The sequence below is a fragment of the Adiantum capillus-veneris genome, chromosome 26 (genome assembly GCF_014529385.1).
Source record: "Adiantum capillus-veneris isolate H3 chromosome 26, ASM1452938v2, whole genome shotgun sequence".
Classification (NCBI taxonomy): Eukaryota; Viridiplantae; Streptophyta; class Polypodiopsida; order Polypodiales; family Pteridaceae; genus Adiantum; species Adiantum capillus-veneris.
In genome coordinates, this window is record NC_140956.1 from 136,637,514 (window position 1) to 136,663,523 (window position 26,010).

Consider the following 26,010-nt stretch of genomic DNA (forward strand, 5'->3'; position numbering starts at 1 on the left):
TAACGACCCAACACACACTCTTGGGAAGATACACACACACATCCAGGTGATCAGATTAAAACGACCATCGTGACTCGCTGGGGGTATTTTTATCTACACTAGAATATCGTTTGGGTTGAAAAACGCTATATCTTCCTTCAATTGAGCAGTATATCTCATATTCTGTCCTTTACTTACGGATTGTCTTCGCATCTTCATGGACGATTTTTCGACCTTCTCAGGTGCTCAATGTTCAACCCCATTGGAAAATCTAGAGGAGCACCTCGCTCAACTCTCTGCTATCTTCCTCAAGTGCAGAGAGGCACGCCTAAAGCTCAATCCTAACAAATGTCATTTTTTGGTCACTTCGGCCAAAGGTTTAGCACCTGACCCAGAGAAGATCGTGGCCGTTGTGAGCGGGATGAAAACACACACAGCGCCTCTATAACGACCCGACACACACTCTTGGGAAGATACACACACACACTATGGGGCACCACTCGACTTAGACAACACACCTGGCCGAGACAGGGAACACACCTCTGGAGTGAGAGGAGAGAGACTATCCACTTGCCCACTTCACACAGACACACACACACACACACACACACCCAAAAAACTCAGCTCAAAAGAGGAGAATTTCTGATGTTTAGATACAATTGAGCTTGGGCCAACACCAATGGGGCAAATAGCTCACACAATATGGGTAAAATAAGCCAGATACAATCACAACTAGAGCAGAAACTTCGCTCATAGGAGAAACTTACACAGAAAAAAAGCAGGAAAAGAGTGAGGAATTTGGCAAAATGGACAGCGCCATCGCGTCCGGAACGGCCCAAAACCCCAGTCTACAATGTCAAAGTGCTCAAATCCGACCTCGGATGAGTAGTTTACGGCCAAAACAGGCTCCAAAATGAGCAAAAACACACCAGCGGCTGTTCCTCCTCTCTTCTCCACGTTTTTTTCTGGTCTTCTCTCTGTTTTTTCAGTTCCCACACTTAGATTTATTAGTTGGGCACCCTTGGCCTTTTAGATGACCTCAAACGGACCCCGAACAGGCCAAAACTGACCTCGTAGTGCATAGTTGTCACCTTTTTGCATCATTTGCACACCTGGCACTCATCTTTTTTCCAATAATGCATCTCGCCACCACGTGAAGTGGCCCCAAAAAGTGGTCCTAATGATGACCTTTCTGCATAACTCTCACAAGAAAACACCACTTTGTGTCCGTATTCATCAACGTGCAAATATTGACCCCGTTCGGTCTCCTGACACCACTCGATGCCATCTGACGCACCTGCTTACCTCATGTCGTCGGCCCGCGGATAGCTTCCTCGAGAAGTTTTACGCGCTATAAACTCCTCATTATTGTAGAAAAAACATACTGGTACTAGTGATAGTGAAAATCGATGCACTATGTACATCCTATCCTACCTGTACACATGTGGGCCCCACATAACCACCTGGCTCTGGAAAATGGGCAATTCTTTATTTGATGCACCATGCATGTGTATGTACATATGTGCAATCCCTTGCTCCAAAAAACTCCTGACATAATTTGCCCATCCCCTAGCCTGCTAGATCATTCATGATCAGCAGCAGCAAAAAGAGATATGAGACTCGCCGCATCACAGATCTCCTCATCCCTCACCAACATCACTCGCTCTTCAGAAAACTCATCTTGCTCCACCATCATCAACCTGGCATGATACAACTTAAGACGCAATCCATTTACCCTTGACGTATGTAAAATCCCATCCAGGTTAGCCAACTGATATGTACTATTCGGGAAACACTCCACTACCTTGAAAGGGCCTTCCCACTTAATTTGAAACTTCTTTTGGAAGGTGTTGTCCAGTTTGCTGTTGTAGCGCAAAACCAAATCATGCTTCTTGATACCCTTACTTTTGACCTTTTCATTTATCTTTGCCAAAGCCTTATCCTGCATCTGCCCATAATGCTCCAATGCGCTCATCCTATCCAACTGGACCTCTTGTAACTGTAAGAGCCTCTCTTTGAATGCATCACTAGGCGACCCAAGCAACTTCTCTAACATCTTGACCGCAGGCAACTCTACCTCCACAGGCAATAGTGCTTCCTTTCCATACACCAAATGAAATGGAGTAAACCCTGTACCTGTCTTCACCGAAGTACGGTAAGCCCATAATGCACTAGGCAATTCCAAATCCCAATTCTTTCCTTGGTGCTCTGTCACTTTAGAAAGAATTTGTACCAACTCACCATTGAATCTTTCATTTAAGCCATTACACTGCGGGTAATAAGGAGTGGTATGCTGGTGCCTAATCTTCATCTTTGTGCATAAGAAGTCTAGCAGTTTAGCTCTAAATCCTGGCCCCTTATCTGAAAGTAGCTCTAATGGCACCCCAAACTTGCAACATATTTCATCATACACAAATTTTGCCACATCCTTTGCAGTGATCTGTTTTACTGCTATAGCCTCTGCCCATCTAGAGAGATAGTCCACTGCCGTCAAGATATAGCTTTTGCCCCTGCTTGTGATAGGTAACGGGCCTATTGCATCAATCCCCCACTTTTCAAACACATCAAACGCCATAATGGTTTTTCGTAGCTCTGGCTTCAACACTCTCTTCCCAAATGCTTGACACCTATTGCAAGACCTACACAAATGGTGAACATCCTTGTGCAAACTAGGCCAGACATACCCCTCTTGCAAAATCTTATGCAAGGTGATCTTTAGAGCAAAATGGCCACCACATGCGCCTTCATGATTCTCTTCCAACACTCTGTAAAGCTCCTCCCGCCAAGGTACACGTCTCAACACGAGATCAGCCCCTTTCATGTATAAGACATCACCAATCAATTTGTACCTGTATGCTCTACGCACAAAGCCATACTTCTTAGACTTCTGAATCTCCTTTGGAATGAATCCTGTTAGCAAAAACTCCTCTTCTTGAGCCAAACTTTCCCGGACATGATAAAGAGGTAAAGTGGTCCTCAACACGAATAGCTCCCCAATCATGCCTTGAGCTGCTTCATGTGCCTCTCCATTTAGAGCACGTTCAATGTGTCTGATGCTCCATGCTTCAAACTTTTTTAACAGGCCTTTAATTCTGAAGCACATTTCCTTCAATGAGGTGTTCTTGCTCTTCCACACACCCAGCACTTGCTTCACCACTCACAAGGCATCACCTTTTATGCTCAACCTTCGAACCCCATGCTTCAAACAAATGTGTAATCCGGCTTCCAATGTAGCATATTCAGCCTCATTGTTACTATGAGCATCCAATTTGAACCCTCTCTTGCATACTAGCTTCCCCTATGGATCATAAAGTGCTATACCCCCTGAAGCTGCATCATGGCTCTTTCTGTATGAACCATCAAAGAACAACACATGTGCATTGCTGATCTGTGGCACTTCTTCAACTACCTTTCTCACCACCTCTTCCTTAACAATAAGGGGATTCTCCTTGTAGGTCAACAAATCAGCTAGAGTAGCCCTTGTACTATCTTCCACTAGAAAAGAGAGCTCAAACTCTTGCAGCTCAATTACCCATTTCTTCACCACATTTGACATGTTAGTACCATTAATTAACTGTGGCAAAAAGGCATAACTCGTCAAGAAAACAAAAGGCCGTGGTAGCAAGTAATGACGAAATCGTCGACAAGCAAATATTACACTGGCCATCACTAGCTCTACTTCCGATAACTTTCTCTCCGCTACCAACTTCACTCGGCTTGCACAATACACTGGCCTCATATAATGGCTGCCCTTCCCCTTTTGCAATAGCATGGCTCCAATGGCATCATCCCCTACTGAGGGATTTACATAAAAAACTTTCTCCCAATTAGGAGCCTGCATGGCTGACAAACCCCCTAACACCTCTTTCACCTCTTGAAACACTTCTTCACACTTGTCATCCCATTGCAATGGATCATGCTTTGCCACTTGTTGTAATGGATAAAGAAGCTGCGAAGACAATGGAATAAACCTTGCCATGTACTTCACTTTGTGTATAAAGGTTGCCAATTGCTTTGTACTCGTAGGTGATGGAAGAAGAATAATAGACTTAACCTTGTCTGGATCAGCCTCAATGCCATTTTCTGACACCATGTGGCCCAATAACTTCACCCTTGGCTGTGCTAGATGACATTTCTTTGGATTTAGTTGTCCTCCACATTCATCATATCGAGCCAATACCATCTGCAGCTTCTCATGGTGTTCAGCCCTACTGCTATAAACACAGAAGTCATCTATAAAAGCTTTAACGCAACTACCAATGAATGGTTCCAACACCCAATTTGCTCTCTCTTGATAGAAGGAAGGTCCATTTGACAACCCAAATGGCAATACTGTGTAGCAATAGCAGCCCCATGGCGTAATAAAAGTGGTCTTTGTGCGGTCTTTAAGAGAAATCTTCAATTGAAAATAGCCTGAAAAACCATCACACACACTGTACCTCTCATAACCTGCCACTGAATCCAAGATTTGATCGATGAATGGAAGAGGATATGAGTTCTTCTTAGTGGCTGCGTTTAAGGGTTTAAAATCCACACAAATTCTCCACTTCCCATCCTTCTTTGGACTGACTACAACTGGACTCACCCATTCTGTGGTCTCCACTGGAACTATGAACCCTGCCTTCAATAACTTGTCCACCTCTACCCGCAAGGCTTCCATTTGCTCTTGACCCATCCTTCTTAGCCTTTGCCGCACTGGCTTAGCACCTTCTTTCAGCTCTATATGCATCTCTTTGCCCTTGAACCCTCTGATCTCTTCATATGAAGTAATGAACAAATCAGGAAAACTAGCCAGCATGTGCAAATATATATCCTTCTCCATAGCTGAGAGGTCTCCACTGATCATTTGCGTCATTAATTCCTGCTTCTTTGACAACTCAACCTTGGTTTGCATCAGCCCTTCAATCACTTCATAAGGCCCTTCACTTTCATCTTCAACCTCATTCGCAAATGCGACTAAACCACACTCCTGGATTTCTTTGTCCATCAAAAGAAATGCAACATCAGCATCCTCATCACTGCTGGTAGTGCTATCACTGTCCTCATCTGTCACCGTGGAAGAGTCTTCATCACTAGACTCATCCTCATCTTCATAAAGCTCCTCTAATCGTTTCCTTGTGTCCATATTATAAAGCTTCTTGGTACCTGTCTTTCCATAGAGGCTAATCGTACCATGTCGCCAATCTTGAACAGCTCCCACTGCACGTAACCATGGTCTTCCCAGTATAATAGGATATGCTCCCAAGCCTGCTGGCATCACATGAAAATCAACCACTGCCTTTGCATCATATGTCTCCACTTCTAAGCTCTTTACAACACCCAAGCATTTTACTTTTTGATGGTTTGCCAATCTGATCCAAAACCCTGACACCCCAGCCACTGTGAGACCCATCTTCTCAACGCATGAGTGTGTTATGACGCATATTTGGGCTCCGCCATCCACATAACCTTGTCCCAAATTTTTCCTTTTATGCCACACATCTACTATTGGACAAATGTCTGGTAGCTCATCCATTGCCAACACCTTTACTGAACCTCTCTCTGGCTCTTTCTCCATTGGGTTAACCATCCTCTTCCACTGTTGCTTTAGCTTAGGCACCATCTCTATAAGCTGCCCAAAAGTAACATGTACCTTCCTGCTCGTCAGATCCTCCCTCAAGTCATAGCTTAATTGCCCATCCCCTAGTGGAAAATCTGAAACATGAAACTTTCGACAAGCTCTCCTTTTCCTCTTGGCCTTGACATCCTTGCCTTCATGGCTCTTTCCTTTCTTCTTACTAGGACCTGGGGCACTTCTTCCTTCCTTTTCCTCTGTGGTCCTCTTCCCAATAGGCATCACTAATGTATCCTCTAGCTTTGATGCCTTCTCCAAGGTGACTACACTTAGCACTTTTGTCTTTCCTTTTTCCTCCTGGGTCAGTCCACTGGTTCCTTCGTCTCCCTTAATTTCGATGCCATAATCATTTGACCTAGTTAACACCTGTCTTGGCAATGGATACATGTCTCCCCCCATCCTTGGTGGCTTATCACATTGCGGGCTGATGTGACCCAACTCTCCACAATTATAACATGTGGGCGTCTGCCTCCAAAACCTAACATTGCTTTGTCCAACACCATTCCTAGGCCTTTCTTCACCTCCTTGCTGATTTGCATACCGCCCTCGACCTCGATTATTTCCCACTTGACCTAGCATGTTTAGGCTGAGATTCTTCATCAAATCAACCACTTGCCTCATGTCTTGCCTTAGGCCATCATCTTGCACTGCTGTAGTGACCACTGCTGGCATAACCTGAGTAGTAACAGGAACCACTGGTTCATGATGAACCCCTGACATGCGCCCTTGTAAAGACTCTATAGGCTGAAATTCAGACCTCATTGGCAAAAACTACACCCCTAACTGGCTCATTTTCCTCAGCTTCCACTCTTTGTTCCTTGCTACCTCTAGTGCATCTTCATATGTCCTAGGCTTCTTTAGCTCCACTCTCCAACGTATATTCTCCCAAAGACCAGCTAAGAACCTATCCTTCTTCATCATGTCAGGTGGGGGTACCTGTGGTGCCAAGGCCTTGCACATTCGCTCCCATGCCAATGAAAACTTACGTATGTACGCATCTACTATCTCACCTTCCTTTTGCACCAAAGCCTGTACTTCTTGCCACACTTTGTAAGGATCTTCTATCTTCACAAACTCCACTTCCAACCCATGTCGTAGATTGTCCCAACTCAACCTTACAGGTGGATCAGCCACACGCAACTCCTCTTCAAATGCTTTAGACCAAACTTGTGCATCACTCTTCAAACAAATTTGGAGAAGGCGTAACATTTGCGTAGGGTCATGAATCTGGTTGCTAATGCAGGCAACCTCCATCTTTTCCAAAAATTCTTCCACATCTTCATCACTTCTTCCATGAAACTCGGGATAAGAGAAAGCCATGGCTACCCAAATTATGATGCTTTGAGAACCCCTTCGAACACACATGCAAGAACCCAAAACTTTTCACTACCCAATCCCCAGAAACTTCAATGGAGCTTAACTTTAGATAAGGACAAACACATGCACATCAAATGAGTTTTCATAGTTAATCATCGGAATGACAACAGACAAAGGACATTCCAGGATCTCTCTCAATCTTCTTGGCCCAAACATAAAGACTATGCGCTGCTGGAAAAAGATCTTCCTGGACACATGAAAATTAATCTGAATTCTTTGAGTTAAATTAAAAGGAGTGAACTGAGGGTCATTTTGATCATCCATTAAAGCCAACCATGAAGCTCCCAAGAAAGCACACCTGTCTTATCCTCTGATTTTGCCAAAATTTCAGCAACATAACAGCATAAAATGGCTCAAAAGACCAAAAGACCAGCCATTATAACTTGGAAAAATTTTGACAGAGTTCCCCCAGAAGTAGAGCAATGAGAACCCAAAATATAGACTGTATCTGTATGCATAAACTGCCAACAATAGAACCCGAGCATCAAATAGGAATCACTAATACATAGCCTATGGCGAGGTCACGAAAAGGGTGCTCCAGCTACCTGTATCACCGAAAGGATCTCCACATTTGAGAATCCCCCAGCTCAATAAAAACCTCACACTATCGACCCTCACACGAAGGCTAATGCAAATCGCGTATAGTCAAGTCTCAGAAATGACTATCTTCCAGACCAAGTCTCAGAAATGGCTGGGACTGCCAAATACAACCAAGTATGGCTCCACAAATGCGTACAATGGCAGTTTCCACAAGTAACGTACAATCCAGTAGACAATGCGCTCAAACAGGCGCCAAATGATGCATACCCACAACAACTGCAAGTGACACTACTGCTAGTATATCACTGTACTCCAGCTACCTGTACCTGTGTAAATCACCTGTACCTGTACCTATCCCTGTAACTTGTAACCTGTAATCTGCAACCTCGAAGCTTGAAGCTCGAAGCAGAAGGTACTTGAAGACGATCCTCCGTGGGGACGCCAAAAGAATGTGAGCGGGATGAAAACACACACAGCGCCTCTATAACGACCCGACACACACTCTTGGGAAGATACACACACACACTATGGGGCACCACTCGGCTTAGACAACACACCTGGCCGAGACAGGGAACACACCTCTGGAGTGAGAGGAGAGAGACTATCCACTTGCCCACTCCACACAGACACACACACACACACACACCCAAAAAACTCAGCTCAAAAGAGGAGAATTTCTGATGTTTAGATACAATTGAGCTTGGGCCAACACCAATGGGGCAAATAGCTCACACAATATGGGTAAAATAAGCCAGATACAATCACAACCAGAGCAGAAACTTCGCTCATAGGAGAAACTTACACAGAAAAACAGCAGGAAAAGAGTGAGGAATTTAGCAAAATAGACAGCGCCATCGCGTCCGGAACGGCCCAAAACCCCAGTCTACTATGTCAAAGTGCTTAAATCCGACCTCGGATGAGTAGTTTATGGCCAAAACAGGCTCCAAAATGAGCAAAAACACACCTGCGGCTGTTCCTCCTCTCTTCTCCACGTTTTTTTCTGGTCTTCTCTCTGTTTTTTCAGTTCCCACACTTAGATTTATTAGTTGGGCACCCTTGGCCTTTTAGATGACCTCAAACGGACCTCGAACAGGCCAAAACTGACCTCGCAGTGCATAGTTGTCACCTTTTTGCATCATTTGCACACCTGGCACTCAGCTTTTTTCCAATAATGCATCTCGCCACCACGTGAAGTGCCCCCAAAAAGTGATCCTAATGATGACCTTTCTGCATAACTCTCACAAGAAAACACCACTTTGTGTCCGTATTCATCCACGTGCAAATATTGACCCCGTTCGGTCTCCTAACGCCACTCGATGCCATCTGACGCACCTGCTTACCTCATGTCGTCGGCCCGCGGATAGCTTCCTCGAGAAGTTTTACGCGCTATAAACTCCCCATTATTGTAGAAAAAACATACTGGTACTGGTGATAGTGAAAATCGATGCACTATGTATATCCTGTCCTACCTGTACACATGTGGGCCCCACATAACCACCTGGCTCTGGAAAATGGGCAATTCTTTATTTGATGCACCATGCATGTGTATGTACATATGCGCAATCTCTTGCTCCAAAAAACTCCTCACACCGTCTTGAAGTTACCACCTCCCATCAACCCGAAAGGTATTCAAAGCTTTGTAGGCCACATAGGCTATCATCACAGGTTTATACGAATGTATACAGAGGTGGCTCAACCATTGACCCGACTCTGGTCAAAACCTGAGGCGGAAGCATTTGCATGCCTCAAAAGACACCTCAGTGAAACACCTATTCTAGTGGCTCCAGATTGATCTCTCCCTTTTCATGTGCATACTGATGCCAGTCAACTGGCTGTGGGTGCTGTGCTAACTCAGCCTAGTAAGGAGTACAACCTTGATCGCCCTGTTCACTATGCAAGTCGCCTGCTCACCATACAGAGAGCAACTACAGCACCACAGAAAGGGAAGGTTTGGCTATGGTGTATTCTTTACAAAAGTTTCGTCATTACTTGCTAGGGGTTCACTTCACTATCATCACGGATCATCATGCGCTATGCTATCTTCTGAATAATCCCCAACTTACAAAAGAGTTTGGAGGTGGCTACTGATATTCCAGGAATTCGATTTCGAAGTAGTCCTTGGTCCAAGCAAGCGGCACGTCATGGCCGACCATCTCTCTTGCATACATACAGGTGAGTCCGATACTGGGGTTGATGATGACTTTCCGGATAGTCATCTCTTTAAGGTCGACATGACTCCAAAATGATATGGAGATGTGTTACATCTACTCTCTATTGGCCTATATCCTGAGAATGCTTCTCCCTTGCAAAAAAGAAGACTATTGCTGAAGTCTAGACCCTTCTCTTTGATTGATGGACAGCTCTACGAATCTGGGCCAGATGGTGTGCTGCGCAGGTGCGTCTCCCCTCATGAAGTAGACCACATTCTGGAAGATGTACACACTGGTCCTACAGGTGGCCATTACCCTGGTCACATCACGGCGCAAAAAATCTTACAAACAAGCTTATGCTGGCCATATCTATTCAAAGATGCTATTACTCCTGTCAAGATTTGTGATGTATGTCAGCCATGTGCACCCAAGCCTAGCAAGCAATCCAATCGCCCTCTGCGGGTATCTATGGCATGGTTGCCCTTTGAGCGATGGGGCTTGGATTTTGTTGGTCCAATTACTCCACCTGCTCAACCCGGCAATCGTGAGTATCTCCTGGTAGCGACGGATTATGCAACAAAGTGGGCCGAAGTGGTGGCTACCATGGACTGTACAGCCGCCACTATTGGAAAATTTTTGTATGAAAATATTTTTTGTAGGTTTGGGTGCCCTCTGGAAGTCACCAGTGATCGAGGTAGTCATTTCGTCAACGACCTGATCTCCACACTCCTCACGAACTACAAGATTTTTCATCGCAAATCTTGCTCTTACTATCCTAGAGAAAATGGGTAAGCTGAGAGCACTAACAACGTGCTAATCGCGCTTCTCAGGAAAGCTTGTCACTTGTATCCAGCTTCTTGGGCTCAGCTATCCTCGGCACAATTTGGGCTTTATCGCACCTCCTTCAAGGCAACCACTAACCACACCCCATACCAGCTAGCTTTCGGTCTAGAAGCACTTGCACCATATGAGTAACGTTTGCGTCACAGCGCGGATTGCTTCCGCAAACCTCTTATCTCTCAAAGTTAGAAGAAAACAGGATGTTAGCTTCACATGCTCTGCAAGCCCAGCAACTTCGTTGTGAAGCGTGGCATAATCGCCATCTCAAAAAGCCAAAAATAACGCAGGGAACACTGGTGCTACTCTATCAAGTGAAATATCTGGAAAAAGCTAAGAAGCTGGTCCCAGCCTAGCAAGGACGATTCATGGTACATGAGATTTTGCCACAAGGGGTTATCCAGTTAGTCACTCTGGAAGGTGTTCCCTTGCCACTAGAAAATGGATCAAGAATCAAGTGCTATCACTCGCCCTGACTATCTAGAAATTTGATGATGTTATCCATCCCACCACCGTATGTTTGTCCCCTCCTCAACTCTCTCTGGCTTTCCATTTTTCCCTCTTCTCAAATCTTCCTCATGACAGTTCTCATCTCAGTTGTAGTCAGTGTATCTTTAAGATTCCCCTTGTTTCACTGCATGCATCCATGTTGCTCTCATCTCATTGATGTAAGTTGGTTTTTGGAGTCTATGGTGCGCTCTCACACACACATCTTATCTCTTTGCCTTTCTGGTGCGATCTCTTTCGTAACACTCCTTCAATATGCTTCACCCCTGATGCCTTCCTCCTTTCATTTGATTCCTCTGTTCCCTCTCTCTCACACATACACGCAAGTTTTCTAGAACTGTGCGAATTTACTCTAACCTTTCAGATCGCCCACATCCTAGTTAATGAGAAACAGGTAAAATTTTTATTCTGACAAAATAACTTTTATCTCTCTATCTCTGCCCTTTCCTTTCTCTCTCTCACTGTGCCCCTTGCCCCCTAATGTGTCCCATCGGCTCTTTAAAAACCACCTCCCCGGATTCCTACCCACCCTGTTCGCTCACCCTACCACACCCTCGTCCCTACCCCCCCCCCCCAACAAATCTACCTCTCGGCCCTACTATCTACCCGTTGCCCTAACCTATGCAGCCTTATCTACCCCTCGCCCCCTGACCAACCCTCGACCCTGTCCGCCTCTGTCGAACCTCTTGCCCTCATCCCCTAGCCTGTCTACTCAGTGCCTTCCTTCGGCCCCTAACCACCTTCCTCTCTGCAGGCCTACGTACATTGTCGTCTTGCCAGTGCAGGCCTACGTACTCCGCGTCCCTATCGACTTTGGATGATGGTGTGTTTGACGTTTTGTCACTGCAGGCCTACGTGCACTGTCCTCTGACTTCCTCGAGATTACATCCTCGGCCTGCTCTCAGATTTTCAAGCTACCACCTTTCAACAGCACAGATCGGAATTATGCATATGTTATTTATAGAATTGCGATTGTGTTAAGAGGCACAAGTGATTGTGCTGATAGATGTATACATCCAGGAATGATTTCTATGTCTGCTCTTGTGGGACTAGCAAAATATACTCTGTAGGAAGTTCACTGCTATAAGCTTTTGGGGTTTTTGGAAACATACATCTACAATGTTTACAGATAGTAGTCAATCAGTGGCTATGCAGGAGGCAAAACATTGTTGCCGAGAAAAGGGCCTCAACCACACAGGGAGGCTAATTATGAAACTAAAGCGGAATCAGAACCTAGCAACCATGGAGTCACAAATATGATGTCCAGTGCTCCATCTGACGAAAGTTACAAGGCCTCGGCATCAGATGCAGGTTCCAGCTCAGGCTCGGACAGTGGTAGCGACCCAGACAGTGGTAGCTCAAGTAATAAAGAGAAAGATCCAAAAGGAAAAGAGAAAGTCACGAGTCATATGATCAGTCATGAAGTTGCAAGGCCTGAAAAAACAAAACACAAAACAAAGTTTCCACTAAATTTTCACATGCAACAGCCCAAGCCATCTCTTATAGATATTCTCTCACAGGACCAATTGGATAATTTGTGTATCAAATCGCTAGCTAAAGCAATCATTCCTGATCACATACCTGCCGGCATGATTCATCAAATGTTGAAAAATTTCCCAAAAGTCAGAGGACACACCTTGATAGCTATGTGTCTAGGACATGCAATGGGGATGACCAACTTTCCCTCCTGGCAGGAGAGTACTAGGTCTTACTCAAAGCTCTCCAAAGTTGATACCATATAGGCATGCAAGGCATTGTTCGAACCCGATCATCCGGATTTGCAACATCACAAAGCTCTCTTAGCAGTATTCAGATACTACTCAGATATTACTTTTTAGAGAGATGCTCAAGGACCAAAGGGGAAATTAGAAGTACCTACCACGTTCCCACTATGTGATGGTCTTTACTGCTTAATAAAGAACAAACCTTTTGGGTTTTATCAGATCCTCTTTACATCATTGCAGACAAGGGCGAAAAGGTTTAGAGCACAAGTGTATTCACCTCAATCTAGCTTCCAATGTTTTGCCACGCCATTGTTGGCTTGGGTGATCAACATCCGTATCAACCCTTTGGAAGTGGATGAGGATACAGCATTGCCACTGCAGGCAAAAAGGAAGTCTCTTGGCACAGATGATCAGAAGAAGAAACAAAAGAAAAGAGTCAAAGTGGTCAAAGATATGACAGAGACACTACGACCTCTGCCATTTTCAAAGAGCCAGACTCGGGTGACGCATCCTCCACGACGTCCTTCTTCTACCTCTGTCCTCGTCTCTACAGTGCCGGAGGCCGTCCGGAGCTTTGCTATTCTTGATATGCCCACTCCTGTTACTAAGGCGGTTTCTCTCCCTCAGGTACCTCTCCCAACTGCTCCCGTCTATACTCATACCACTGTTACCACACCTTTCTGACAACCTGTGGTACCCTCGTCATTCTCTCCCATCTCCAGCTCACCCATTGAACCTGCTACCACTGCCACCCCAACTACTACTGTAGTGCCTCTTGGGCACCCTACTACTATTGTCACCCCGACATCGACTACAGTGCCTCTTGGGCACTCTACACCTCCAGGCGCTAATACTGCTTCTTCCAGTGTAAGCGACTCTACTTCATTGTTCAAAATCTCTGAAGAGAACCTGCAGGAGTCGAGAAATGCTATTGCAATGATTAGCTTGGTGCCGAGAAATTAGCAGCTACCTACGAGAAGCACTCGCTCACATATGCGGCCATGGAAGGCTGCTTGCGAGTTGCAAAGACTGCCATTGCTGATCGAGATGCTACCATTTTCACCTTGCGTCAAGCTCTGCATGTAAAGTCCCAGATAATTGATGGCCTCAAAGCTCAAATGCAAGGATTTCGAGACATGCTAGTCCAAGGGGACATGGGGTTTTAGCAGCAACCTCAGGCTACCATGGGATATGGGTGGGTTCGTCCAACTAGATCAATACAGACGCCATGGAATATGGAGAGTACAGTCATCGACATTTTGAGGGAGGTGCTCCATCATAGCAGCAGTTTAACTACTTCCCTCAAGGATTTCAGCAACCAGGCACCTTTGGCTCCTTACCACACGTCATCCTCACAGACGGCTCCTTGTGACGGCTTCGCAGGCGCACATCGACATGGGTGTGCGAGTCGGTGGCCTCAGTACACTTCAAGCCAGGTACTCCCATCCGCCGAGCAACAGGTGGCTGCTCCTTTCGCTATCGGTTTGTGGAGAGCACTTATAGAGTCCAGAGTTTTCCCATCGATCTGATAGCTCCACCTCCAGAGGCTGATACTTCGGGTGCAGCAGAGGCCACAACTCTATCTATTGGATGCCAGATTTAGGAGCTCACCATTGTACATCTGCAGTACCTAGTGGTTTTCTTTCACAGTTTTTCAGTCCTCTCACCGAGACGGTGAACGGTGTTGTGGCGGGCAACCTGTAGCAGGACGGACTCTCTGGGCTGGACAGTGACACGTGGCATGGATACGGGCGGTGGTCAATGGACATCGTGGCCAGGTCACCACCACTCAGTTGGGGATAGACTTAGTTGGATTACATTTATGAGCCGTTCGTGGCTCTTTTTGGTGGTACATATGAGTAGTAGTTGTTGAGTCATCGATATCATCTTCTTCATATATGGTCCAACGTTGTCGTCTAGGTAGCGAGTCTATACACACGCACGTCTACATCTGGATCTGCACATCTGAGCCTCGACACCCTATTGTACCCGTGAGTCCTGGGCTGGAGCTGAGTGTGCTGCCACGCCACAGTCTGTATCAGTTCTTTAAGATAGTCAAGTCATATGTTCTGGTTTGCTGTTGTGTCTTTGTGTGATCAATTGTTATCTATTGTTCCATTGTTTTCAGTTCCTTTGTTTTCAGTTTGTTTTGAGTGCGATTGTCACGCACATTGCATTGAAGAGCACCCACTGGAGAGAACACGACACATTATCTGGGCTACAATGATCCTCAAATTTTTTTGAGCTAAGTTGTTTTGCAGATATGCTATAATCGTGGACGATTACTCTCTTTCAAGAAGGGGAGATGTAACAAATTGCAGACGTGTCAAAGCCTAAAGAATGGACCCAACTTACAGATGCCGTCCGAGGAGACTAAACCCTAAGAAGAACAAGTAACAGAAGAAGAAGTCCTACCAACTTATGGGGACCTCATTCGATGGGGCCCCAAGTGACATAAAGGATTAAAATAAAGCAGGATCCACACACACAAGAAAATAATTGATGACGTGGAAGATTTTTGAAAATTACGCTGACAGGATGACGTGCCAATCTGTATGGAATTCCACGTTTTGCATTGGCTGATGACGTGGCTAGCTGTACAGATTTCCGTGGTTTACGTTGGTAGCTTTTGGCATTGCTTTTTGGACCAGAAGCTTTTGAGTTTCGAAGGCTTTTCACTGTAACTGCTTTTCAGGCCAAGGGCCTTTAAATATGAGGTTAGGGCTCATTCTCTGGCATGCTTCCTAGAGAAGGTCCAGAGTCTGGAGTAACGACTTGTACTGTGTTGATGCAATATAAAACAATATCGGAAGGGGCGCCAAGGGTCGGGGCCAATACTCTCTGGGGTGGAATTCCGTGACTCCGTGTCGCATGTCGTCTCTCTCTCTCTCTGTTAGTTCAGTTGTTATTGAAGTGCTAAAAGTCTATTCGGTCTGTTCTTTTCTATTGGCACGGGATGCCCGTCTTGTGACGGTCGAGGGGCCTAAACCATAAGAAGAACAAGCAACAGAAGAAGAAGAAGTCCTACCAACTTATGGGACCCCATCCGATGGGGCCCAAGTGACATAAATGCATATAAATAAAGCAGGACCCACACACACACAACCCCGAATTTCCGCTGACTGCTGACGTGGCAAAATTGTACGGATTTCCGCAAAACGCGTTGATAGTGCTAACGTGGCAGATTTCTGCAAAACGCGCTGACAGATTTTTGGGCATTGCTTTTAGACCAGATGCTTTTGAGTTTGAACGCTTTTCATGTAATCTGCTTTTGGGCCTAGGGCCTTTAAAATATAAGGCCATGGGCTCATTCTCTGGCATGCTTCTTGGAGAAGGTGCAGAGTCTGGAATACCGGCTTGTACTGTGTTGATGCAATATAAAGAAATACCGAAAGAGGCGCCAAGGTTTGGGGCCAATACTCTCTGGGGTGGAATTCCGCCACTCCGTGTCACGTGTCGTCTCTCTCTTTCAATTCAGTTGTTATCGAAGTGCTAAAAGTCTGTTCAGTCTATTCTTTTCTATTGGCATGTGGTGCTCGTCTTGTGACAGTGGCATCAAAGCATCATGCGTGTGCTTTTCTGAAAGCATACCGGTCGTACCAAAGAGGAGACAGAGCAAAATTCACTTCCAAAGTTCATTGGAAATTTTTGCTCCGTGGTCCGCGACCCGGATTTACTAGCCACTCCCACCCTTACTTCATCACGCATCGGGCACGCTCCCGTCTTCATCACTCTGTCTTACAGGTCATAAGCCATCAAGAACCCAAGACATGGCATTCATGGATTCGGCAGAATATTTGCAGTTTCTTCTCGACGAGCTTGACGACATTCTTTCGTGGCATTCTCAGCAAAATCTTCTAATGCTGCAAAGTTTTCAACAATTTTTGAATTACATGTTACCCCCTTTGATGCCTCAAGTGGTACCTCCTCCGGCACCAGAAAGTACGAGGGCTTCCAACCGGCAACCTTCACAGTCATCTGCTCCAATCGAGGGAATCTTCAGGAATATGGTGTAGCCATCTGACCTTGATCCAGTGCAATTGCCTTTGCCACCGCCGTTGCCACCACCACCGCTGCCGCCGCCGCCGCCACCTAGCTACAATGGTTGGAGCCCATATGGATACCCTTATTATCTATACCCGGGATACGCGCCTAACCAACCCAAAGATTTCAAAGATGGCCGTACGACAGTCAAATTTTTCACTTTTCCTGGGGTGAAAAATTGGAAGAAAGCATTGCAATTCCTACATCAATTCGATAACATCTATGCTTTGGGAACTATACAGAAGAATTCAAGATTTCTCGAGCAACGGGATTTCTTAAAGATAATGCAATTCGATAACATCTATGCTTTGGGGAACTATACAGAAGAATTCAAGATTTCTCGAGCAACGGGATTTCTTAAAGATAATGCTATGCATTGGTGGAGTTCAATCGTGACACAACCGCATGCTCCAAGGACCTAGCAAGCTTTCAAGACAGTTTTTGTAGGTAGTTACATGACTTCTATGTTTGAAGTCTGGATTTTGGCACAGAGGGGCAACTTGAAAATGCTTGTGGAGAGGAGTGTTCATTGGCAACTTTATGTTTCTATGTCTTGTAACATGCATATGTGAGTAGTTGTATTGCATTGTGATGTGCCACCACTGAATATTCCTAATAGGATGAGATTGCCTGGGTATGTAATTTTAGTGCATCAAGACACCCATGACAGATCAGTGCGGTCTGGGTGTGATGGCTAATTTTACTACACCGGAATATCAGGAGTTCCGATCTAGACGAAAGGAGAAACCAACTCCTTAATCAAACGAGCCGAAAGGAGAAACCAACTCCTTAACAAAAAGAGCAAACTCATCTTCCCTCGGAATCACCATCGGAAACATTTGAGCTAACTTGAGTTGTTTTGCAGATATGGTATAATCGCGGACGATTACTTTCTTTCAAGAAGGGGGGATGTCACAAACTGCTAACGTGTCAAGTCATTGAAGAACAGAGCCAACCTTCAGATCACGGCTGAGGGGCCTACACCCTAAGAAGAACAAGCAACAGACGAAGAAGTCTTACCAACTTATGGGACCGCGTTCGATGGGGCCCAACTGACATAAAGGCATATAAATAAGCAGGACCCAAACACACACAGCCCGGATTTTCCGTTGATTGCTGACGTGGCAGAACTATACGGATTTCCACAAAACGTGCTGACGGTGCTAACGTGGCAGATTTTCAATACGTGCTGACGTGACAGTTGAACGGATTTCCGCAAAATGCGCCGGCAGAGTTTTGGGCATTGCTTTTGGACCAGATGCTTTTGAGTTTGAAGGCTTTTCATGTAAACTTCTTTTGGGCCTAGGGTCTTTAAAATATGAGGCCATGGGATCATTCTCAGGCATGCTTCCTGGTGAAGGTGCAAAGTCTGGAGTACCGGCTTGTACTGTGTTGATGCAATATAAAGAAATACCGAAGGGGACGCCAAGGTTTGGGGCCAATACTCTCTGGGGTGGAATTCCGCCACTCCATTTCGCGTATCGTCTCTCTTTTTCAATTCAGTTGTATTGAAGTGCTAAAAGTCTGTTCAGACTGTTCTTCTCTATTGGCACGTGGTGCCCGTCTTGTGACATAGGAGATAGCAGGCAACCTTGTTTCACCCCAATAGTGGAGTGAACCAAATCAAGAATCCCCTCTGGAGTGCGTACATGCCCCTCTACCGACTTGTGTAGAGCATTGATCCCCCAGATCAATTCTTTGGGTACCCCCATCTCCTGCAGCTTGTGCATCAATCTACCTCTAGGCACTGTATTGAATGCTTTGCGGAATTCACAAAGCAACAATAGAGTCGTCTCCCACGTGATCTCCCTTCCTCAATAATGGCTCTGAGTATCAGAATATGGTCAAGAGTAGAGAAACCTCTCTTGAAACCCACCTGTCCAACTCTCCGTACACCCTCTCTCTCTGCCCATCTACTCAACTGCTGCTCAAGGATGGATGCGTACAACTGTGCCAACGTGTGTCCAATCATGATAGTGCGGTAATTCACAGGCTCCATAGAATCCCCTGACTTGAAGATAGGTACAATAATGAACAAACTGCAAGTATCAGGTAGGCCGTCGCACATGGCACGGTTGAACATCACTGCTAGAAGCTCTGCAAGCAGACCTTTGGTATATATAAAATGCTTTGCTACCAAGCCATCGTGATCATATGCTCTCCTAGTCTTCATCCTGTCAATGGCTTTCTTTACCATCTCGGTGGTAAAGAAAGCACATGTGTGTGGGCATGGATCTGGTTCCCAAGTAAAAGTGTATTGGGTATGAGTACATATCAGTGCTAGTCGAGCTGTGCTAAACCGGAATGAGACGGTAAATGTGAGGAGGGCATGATCTACTGCTACCGCAATAGGTCTGGGCCCGATTGTAAATTCCTGAATAGAGGGTATGAAACTGGGCAGAGCCAAAACATAATCCACTCTGTTGGCCCCATGTCTATGAGGAAAACAAGTAAACCCACTTGATGCTGGAAATCTCTGGAGGCCGTTCAAGATGGATAGTCCATGTGCAGTCCCCAAATCTGTCAGATATCCCCCATATCCAGTGTGCTCTTCATCCGGCTAACACCTGGCCAATCCCATATCACTGACATCCAATTCTTTCAACATTTCCTATGAGGTATCGTAGAAAGTTGTTTGAGAGTGGCCCGTCCAGGCATTAAAGCCAGGACGGGCCACTCTCAAAGCCAGGACGGGTGTCCCTAGAGAACTCCCATATGTCCAATATCATGTAGGGTGATTTCCCCTTGGGCAATGCATAATGAGATGTGATGGGGGCAAAATAGCATATTGTGATATAGAGTGGCCTCCCTGTCTCCACTCTCGATACGAATGAGGGGTTGAAGCTCCCTCCCTGAATAGGACTACCACACTTCCTGACCCCCGTCCTCTATGCATGGATCTCACATCCTGCCTACAAGTAGTCCCCCAATGGTATCCTGTTACTCTAGGTAATGTGCCACCAGGACTGATGCATTCCCGACTCAAAAATAATATCCATTCCTTTAAAGCTGTCCTCAAATGCGCCTACAACTAGCTTTATTGATCCATTACAGTTCCATGCTGCCATTTTAAGGTTGGTCCCAGAGGTCTCGCACCGTCATGTAGTGCGTTTCTCTAGCACCACTACTCTCCTTTCCCGTGTAGAAAGCAATTTTTCCTTTTTCCCTCGCCGCCTTGATCTCTAGCATCAACTCTTGCATGTGTGCTGTCTGTGTAAGGTCATCACCCAAAAATATCCCAGCTTTCTTGAGTGTTGGTCTCTTCTTCAGAAATTCCTTCCTAGCTTCCAACGCAGGGAAACATATAATGAGTGCTCTTTCCTTGGGTCTTCTTTTCTCATCACTTCCCTTCTTGTCAACTCTCCAAGCCCCTCTGTGCGTAGGTTTAGAAATACCCATGCGCTTCAAGAGCTCTTGCACCTCTTCTTCTACTTTTCCAGTGCCTTTGAGACCTGTAACACGCACATGAAGGGCTCTAGTCTTTCTCTTTTACTCCTCCTCAACTGTCATATTGATGATAGTGGATGTCGTGTGGCTTCAGTCATCTTATCTTTTCCTTTCTTTGCATCCTTGATCCACTTTTCAATTTTATCCATCGTCTCTTTTGTTTTGAAGAGGTGCTCCGCCCATGATGAGGTGGTTGTGCCTTTTGCTCTTCCTCTTCCCGTAAAGTTTTCACTTGCTCCATAATGCTTTCGATCTCCTTTATCACTGAGGGTTGGTTTTTTCCCTCTTTTGCGGGGGTATTTTTGCAAGCTGCAAGGTCTCCCTTAAGTGCTTCGATCAATGCATCCTTCTCACTCATGCATTCTTCCATTTTTTATTTCCAAGATTCAAATGCAACAAATGCATCCTCTAATCTTTTTTGCATCATACATTCCATTATATTCACTTCTGCCCTCACAATCGTCTGCATTTCAGCCTTCAATGATGATTACATCTTGTCGCGCTTACCAGGCTTCTCTTTATCCAATTCTTTCCTCATATTGCATACATAGCTTTTTTGTAAGCCTCCACATTATCATACATCTCTATTTCAATGTCACCCCTCAAAAGGCTTAGCTCCGGCTTAATAATCATCTGTACCTTATCAAACATTAAGACATCCTTGAATCTAGAAAGTTTCTCTGCTCTAACAACCTGGCGATAATGTGCTATCTCGAATCCTCCGCCTAAATGTCCCAGGGTTTCATAGATATCATCATCTTCGAGGTAGCTGGTTGGTCCATCCTCCGGCACCTCGTGTGAGGCTTCAGCTCTGCTACTGCTTTTGTTGCCTCACGTTGCAAGCTGGCACGAGAGAGAGAGAGAGAGAGAGAGAGAGAGAGAGAGAGAGAGAGAGAGAGAGAGAGAGAGAGAGAGAGAGAGAGAGGTGGTTGTCTGGCCCCAAAGCCTTTGTCAAAAAAAAGCGCCTGAAATTGCACGAAGCTGCGTTATAGGATGTATTTGTTTGTGGGTGCCAATGATACTTCATAAAAACCATGTGCGAGTACAAATACGACTATGCCGAATTGGACATAGTAGCAATTCTGTGTGCATAGTACTGAGCCTATTGATTTTCCATCACATGACCATGATTTAGGCATACTTATTCAAAAATTTATTGATGACTATGCCTTGTGTGACCATTACCTTATTGTGGTGTGGCCATGTCACGAGACAGGCACCACGTGCCAGTGGAAAAGAACAGACTGAACAGATTTTTAGCACTCCAATAACAACTAAACTGAGAGAGAGAGAGAGAGAGAGAGAGAGAGAGAGAGAGAGAGAGAGAGAGATGAAATGAAATGTTATATTAACGTCTTCAAAAGACCAAAGTGACCTATGAGACTAGAAAGTTACAATGTGATGGATTTGATACAAAGTCAGAGTAACAAGATGACAAGATGACAGAATAACAAAATGACAAAATAAAATACTATGGAATCCTAAACTGCTAGGTGTGGACTAAGCAGCTAAACAACTAGCTAGGATAGCTAGATCACATGAGATCTAGCATTAGTTGCTGGCGGGTCTCATCAATCTCCTCCATGGTCAGTAGTCTGACCGGGCGTCGTGCGACGTAAGTGACCCGAATCCTCTGATGCAGCCTCCGTCGATGTTGTGTGGTCCTCCGCAGTCATGGGCGCCTGGATCTCCCCAGCTCAGTCGCTCGGTCGATCAATATGCCTCTGGTGTAAAGCGACGAGCTCTGCTGTGGTAGTAACTCCTACGCATGTCCCGTGGCAGCTCTAAAGAAGTCTGTGGTCTGTCTCTGAGACCGGCTACTCTCTTCTCTCATCAGGCTCTCTGTGTGTCTGCGCAGCTCGAGCAAGAACAAACCCAGACATCTCTGATCCTCGTACCGCATGACTCTAGAGAATGGTCCAAAGCCCTCTCTAAACAAGCAATGGAAGCGGCCTCGTATCTCGTAGTAGACGGGGCAGTGGCATGTGTAGTGCAACTCTGTCTCAGGCTTGATGTCACACAGGGGGCATGTCCTGGCCTCTGCTGCTACTCCGCTGTGCCTCCTAGTCTCAATCTGCAGCCGGTGTGAAGATGTGCGTATCTGGCCAATAGCACATCATATCCCAAGACAAGTGGGTGTCCATGTATCTGGGCCTCGTCACAAAACCATCCTCTGTAAGCTGGAGGAGATGCTCTCTGTAGAAATCCATCTTCATGCCCAGCTCCGGTGCTTGCTATATCCATGTCCTCTTGGTGTCTAGCTGAGTCAAGTCCTGGCGAATGAGCCTGGTGATCTCGGACTGTGTAAGAGTCAAAGAGGGTGCATCCAGTGAGTACTGGAAGGGAGGCAATCTGTCTATGCTAAACCCATGCGCCTGAAACCATGATGTCATCTCCCCATACCAGCATGTTGTATCTCCCTGCATGGCTAACTGTCGAGAGGACTCAAGTGCAAGGCGTGCATATCTGTCTCTAGGAAGTTCACACATGCGGTGTATGAAGGAGACAGATCTGGTGAGCGCCTCAACCACCAGTGGGGGGCAACTAGCTCTGCTCGTACAATAGCACGTGGTACTAAAGCCTTGGCTCCAATGAGTCGCGAGATCATAGAGATTAGAGGCTTCTCCATGTCTCCCCATCCATCACTGCGGCCTGTCCTCCCGGGATGATCTAGTGAAGGTCCCCAAATCTCAGCTCCATAAAGCAATGCAGAAGCCACCAAAGTGTCAAAGAGCCAAAGCTTCGTCCGAGGCTCCTGAAACTGAACTTGTGAACACATCCTTTCCAATCTACTCAATGCTGCATGGGCCCTGGTCAATCTAATCTCTGTTGCCCTCCTCAATGAAAATGTTGGCCCACTAAAAACCACTAAGTGTAAGCATTCGTATACTCCACCTTTCCTGGCCCTATGTGAAGGCGGGCGCTGACCTCCTGATCCAGTGTGCGGTGGTATTAAATACCACGACCTTGGTTTTACCAAGGTTGACGGACAAATCACTTTCCTGGGCAAACCTATGCAAAGCATCCAAGTGACGTTGCATCCCCTCCGGAGAGTCGGAGATCAACACAATATCAACAGTATATAACAATAGTGGAATCCATGTCCCTGCCAGCTGTGTACCTCTATCACCATCTCTCTCAATGTAGCCAGAAACCTCATCTACATACATACCAAATAGAGTAGGAGAGAGCGGGCAGCCATGCTTCACCCCAATAGTGGAGTAAACTGGTGTGGATAGACCCTCTGGGGTGCGTACATGCACCACTACTGACCTGCTGTATAATGCCATGACCCCCCAAATGAGCTCTGAGGGTACTCCCATCTGTTGTAATCTGCGCATCAATCTAGCTCTAGGCATTGTGTCAAATGCTTTGCCGAAATCCACCAAGCTACAATAGATCCGTCTCCCACGCGATCTGCCCTCCTCAATGATGGCTCTGAGTGTCAAGATATGGTCAAGAGTAGAAGAACCCCTCCTGAAACCTGCCTGCCCGGCTGCGCGTATCCCCTCCCTCTCTGCCCATCTACTCAGCTGCTGCTCAAGAATAGATGTGTACAACCGTGCAAATGTCTGTCCAATCATGATAGTGCGATAGTTCCCAGGATCCATAGGGTCTCCAGACTTGAAGATAGGTACAATAGTAGATAGGCCCCAAGTATCAGGCAAGCCCTCACACATGGCACGGTTAAACGTAACTGCTAGAAGCTCTACTAGTAAATCTCTGGCATGCCTGAAATGCTCAGCCACTAAGCCATCATGATCATATGCTCTCCCAGTCCTCATCCTGTCAATGGCCTTCCTCACCATCTCAACGGTGAAAAAAGCACATGTGTGTGGGCATGGATCGGGGGGGTCAGGAAGGGGGGGGCTGCTCAGGAACAGTGTACAGAGATGATGCATACTGGCCTCAGGCCTTTGTAGAGAGAGAGAGAAAGAGATAGAGAGAGACACAGAGAGAATGGCGGGATTCCACCCCAGAGAGTATTGGCCCCAAACCTTGGCGCCCCTTTCGGTATTTCTTTACATTACTTGAACTCCATACAATGCTGCTCTGCACCTTGACCCAGAAGTGTGTCAGAGAATAAGCCCTCTGCCCATATTTAGAGGGCCTTGGCCTTGAAAAGCAATTACATGAAAAACATTAAACTCAAAAGCATCTGGTCTTCAAAAGCACTTGGGCCCAAAAGCTGCCAGCACGTTTTGCATAAATCCGTACATTGCGACGTCAACAAGTCAGTGCGAATTGTGGAAATCCGTACAGTTGCCACATCATCATGCTTTCTGCGTGTGTGTGGGGGGGGGGCTTGATTTATTTTAATGCCTTTATGTCACTTGGGCCCCATCGGGCGGGGTCCCATAAGTTGGTGGGAACATATTCTGCTTCTTCTTCTGTTGCTGCTTCTGCTTCTTTGGGTTTAGACAGGGTGGCTCCGTTCGTCAGTGGCTTGACATGTCAGCAATTTGTGAAACCACCCATATCAATTACATTTCAGTACAAGGTTGTAGTTTGTGGTGATGCTGGACCTAAAACCTGTCAAAGAATGTATGCGGCATGTGCATAGGCATACACAGGAGGTGTGATCATTGTGTGCATAGGTAGGCGACACTAATATCATGGGTTCGAGATTCCAAACAAGCCACGGGGATTGTGTGTACAGACAGGTAGATGAGAGATACAAAAGCTCATATGTATGCGGTCTTGGGCCACGACCAGGGCTACATAGTGCAAAAGACTACTTGGTTACAGTTTTAGAGGTTGGCAATTCGTGTCCTTTCCATTGATGATTTCTATGGCGCATTGTTTCAATAGACCAATATGACCAAGCTACCGTCTTACAAGCCCATTGACAAGGGTTTTGTCATTTGTAGACAAAATACATCTGTGCAAGTTTTGATGTTTCATGTAGTTTACAAGCGCAGGTGTTTGGTTGGTTTACTAAATTTCCTTGCTCACAATGAACAAGATAATTTTTTTCCCTTGAGTCCTTACTCTTGGAATGATGTGATAATGTCGTGTGTCCTTACTCTTGAAATAACGTGATAATGGTGCTCTCCTCGAGAGGGAATTAGCTAGTCTAATTGATATGGGGTGCAAGCTTATTGATACAAGGCAGTGTGGGCTTATAGCTATTGCATTTTGATATTGATTCCACTTGCATGTGTCTACCAATGATGGATTCACCTCCCTACAGTAGATAAGAAAGAGCTCTTCATGGTTCATTAACAAAGCTCTTCCCATTGTTGCAACAAGTTTTCGTAATTTGTCCATCTCTTCTCTCCTCTCTTTGCACTTGTAAACATAACACCATACACCACTATCCTTTTTTGCGGATCAGTGAATTAAGCTTCCCATGGAACAACTACATCTACTCGCCTTCATTTTATTATAGATTTTGAAATGCTTCGTTAGAGAACAATTGTCTAGGCATCTTACTCTTCTTGATTGATCCAGTATATAATCTAAAATCTTGATTTGAGCTATTTTCTTCATTTGTTTAGACACCTCTCCTCGAGATTTGAAGAATGTTACTACGAGCAAAGCTGATATGTGTGCCAACTAGCAAAAATAGTCAGCAAGGCCAGATAGAGAGTGCACTTTTGCTTAGTTACAAAAATAGTCACTTTTTTCTTTCTCCTTTATCCCAGCAGAGGCAGGCCTCATGATTTTATCACTTGTTTATATTGGTACTCACTTTCATATTTACTTTTTCTTTATCTTCTAGGGCATCTATGGGTAGTCAAACACTTGTTAAGGCTAAGCTGCTAGGGCTGACTAGTCCTTCCAAGAG

The 26,010-nt window shown here is 45.6% G+C and overlaps 1 protein-coding gene across 1 annotated transcript in view; it reads right to left on the reverse strand.

The window, feature by feature from the left end:
- Nucleotides 1-26,010, reverse strand: part of LOC147424254 (glutamate--cysteine ligase, chloroplastic-like) — a gene marked incomplete at its 5' end in the record, with an annotated part of 140,635 nt that overhangs the window by 39,954 nt on the left and 74,671 nt on the right. The window lies entirely within an intron of this gene.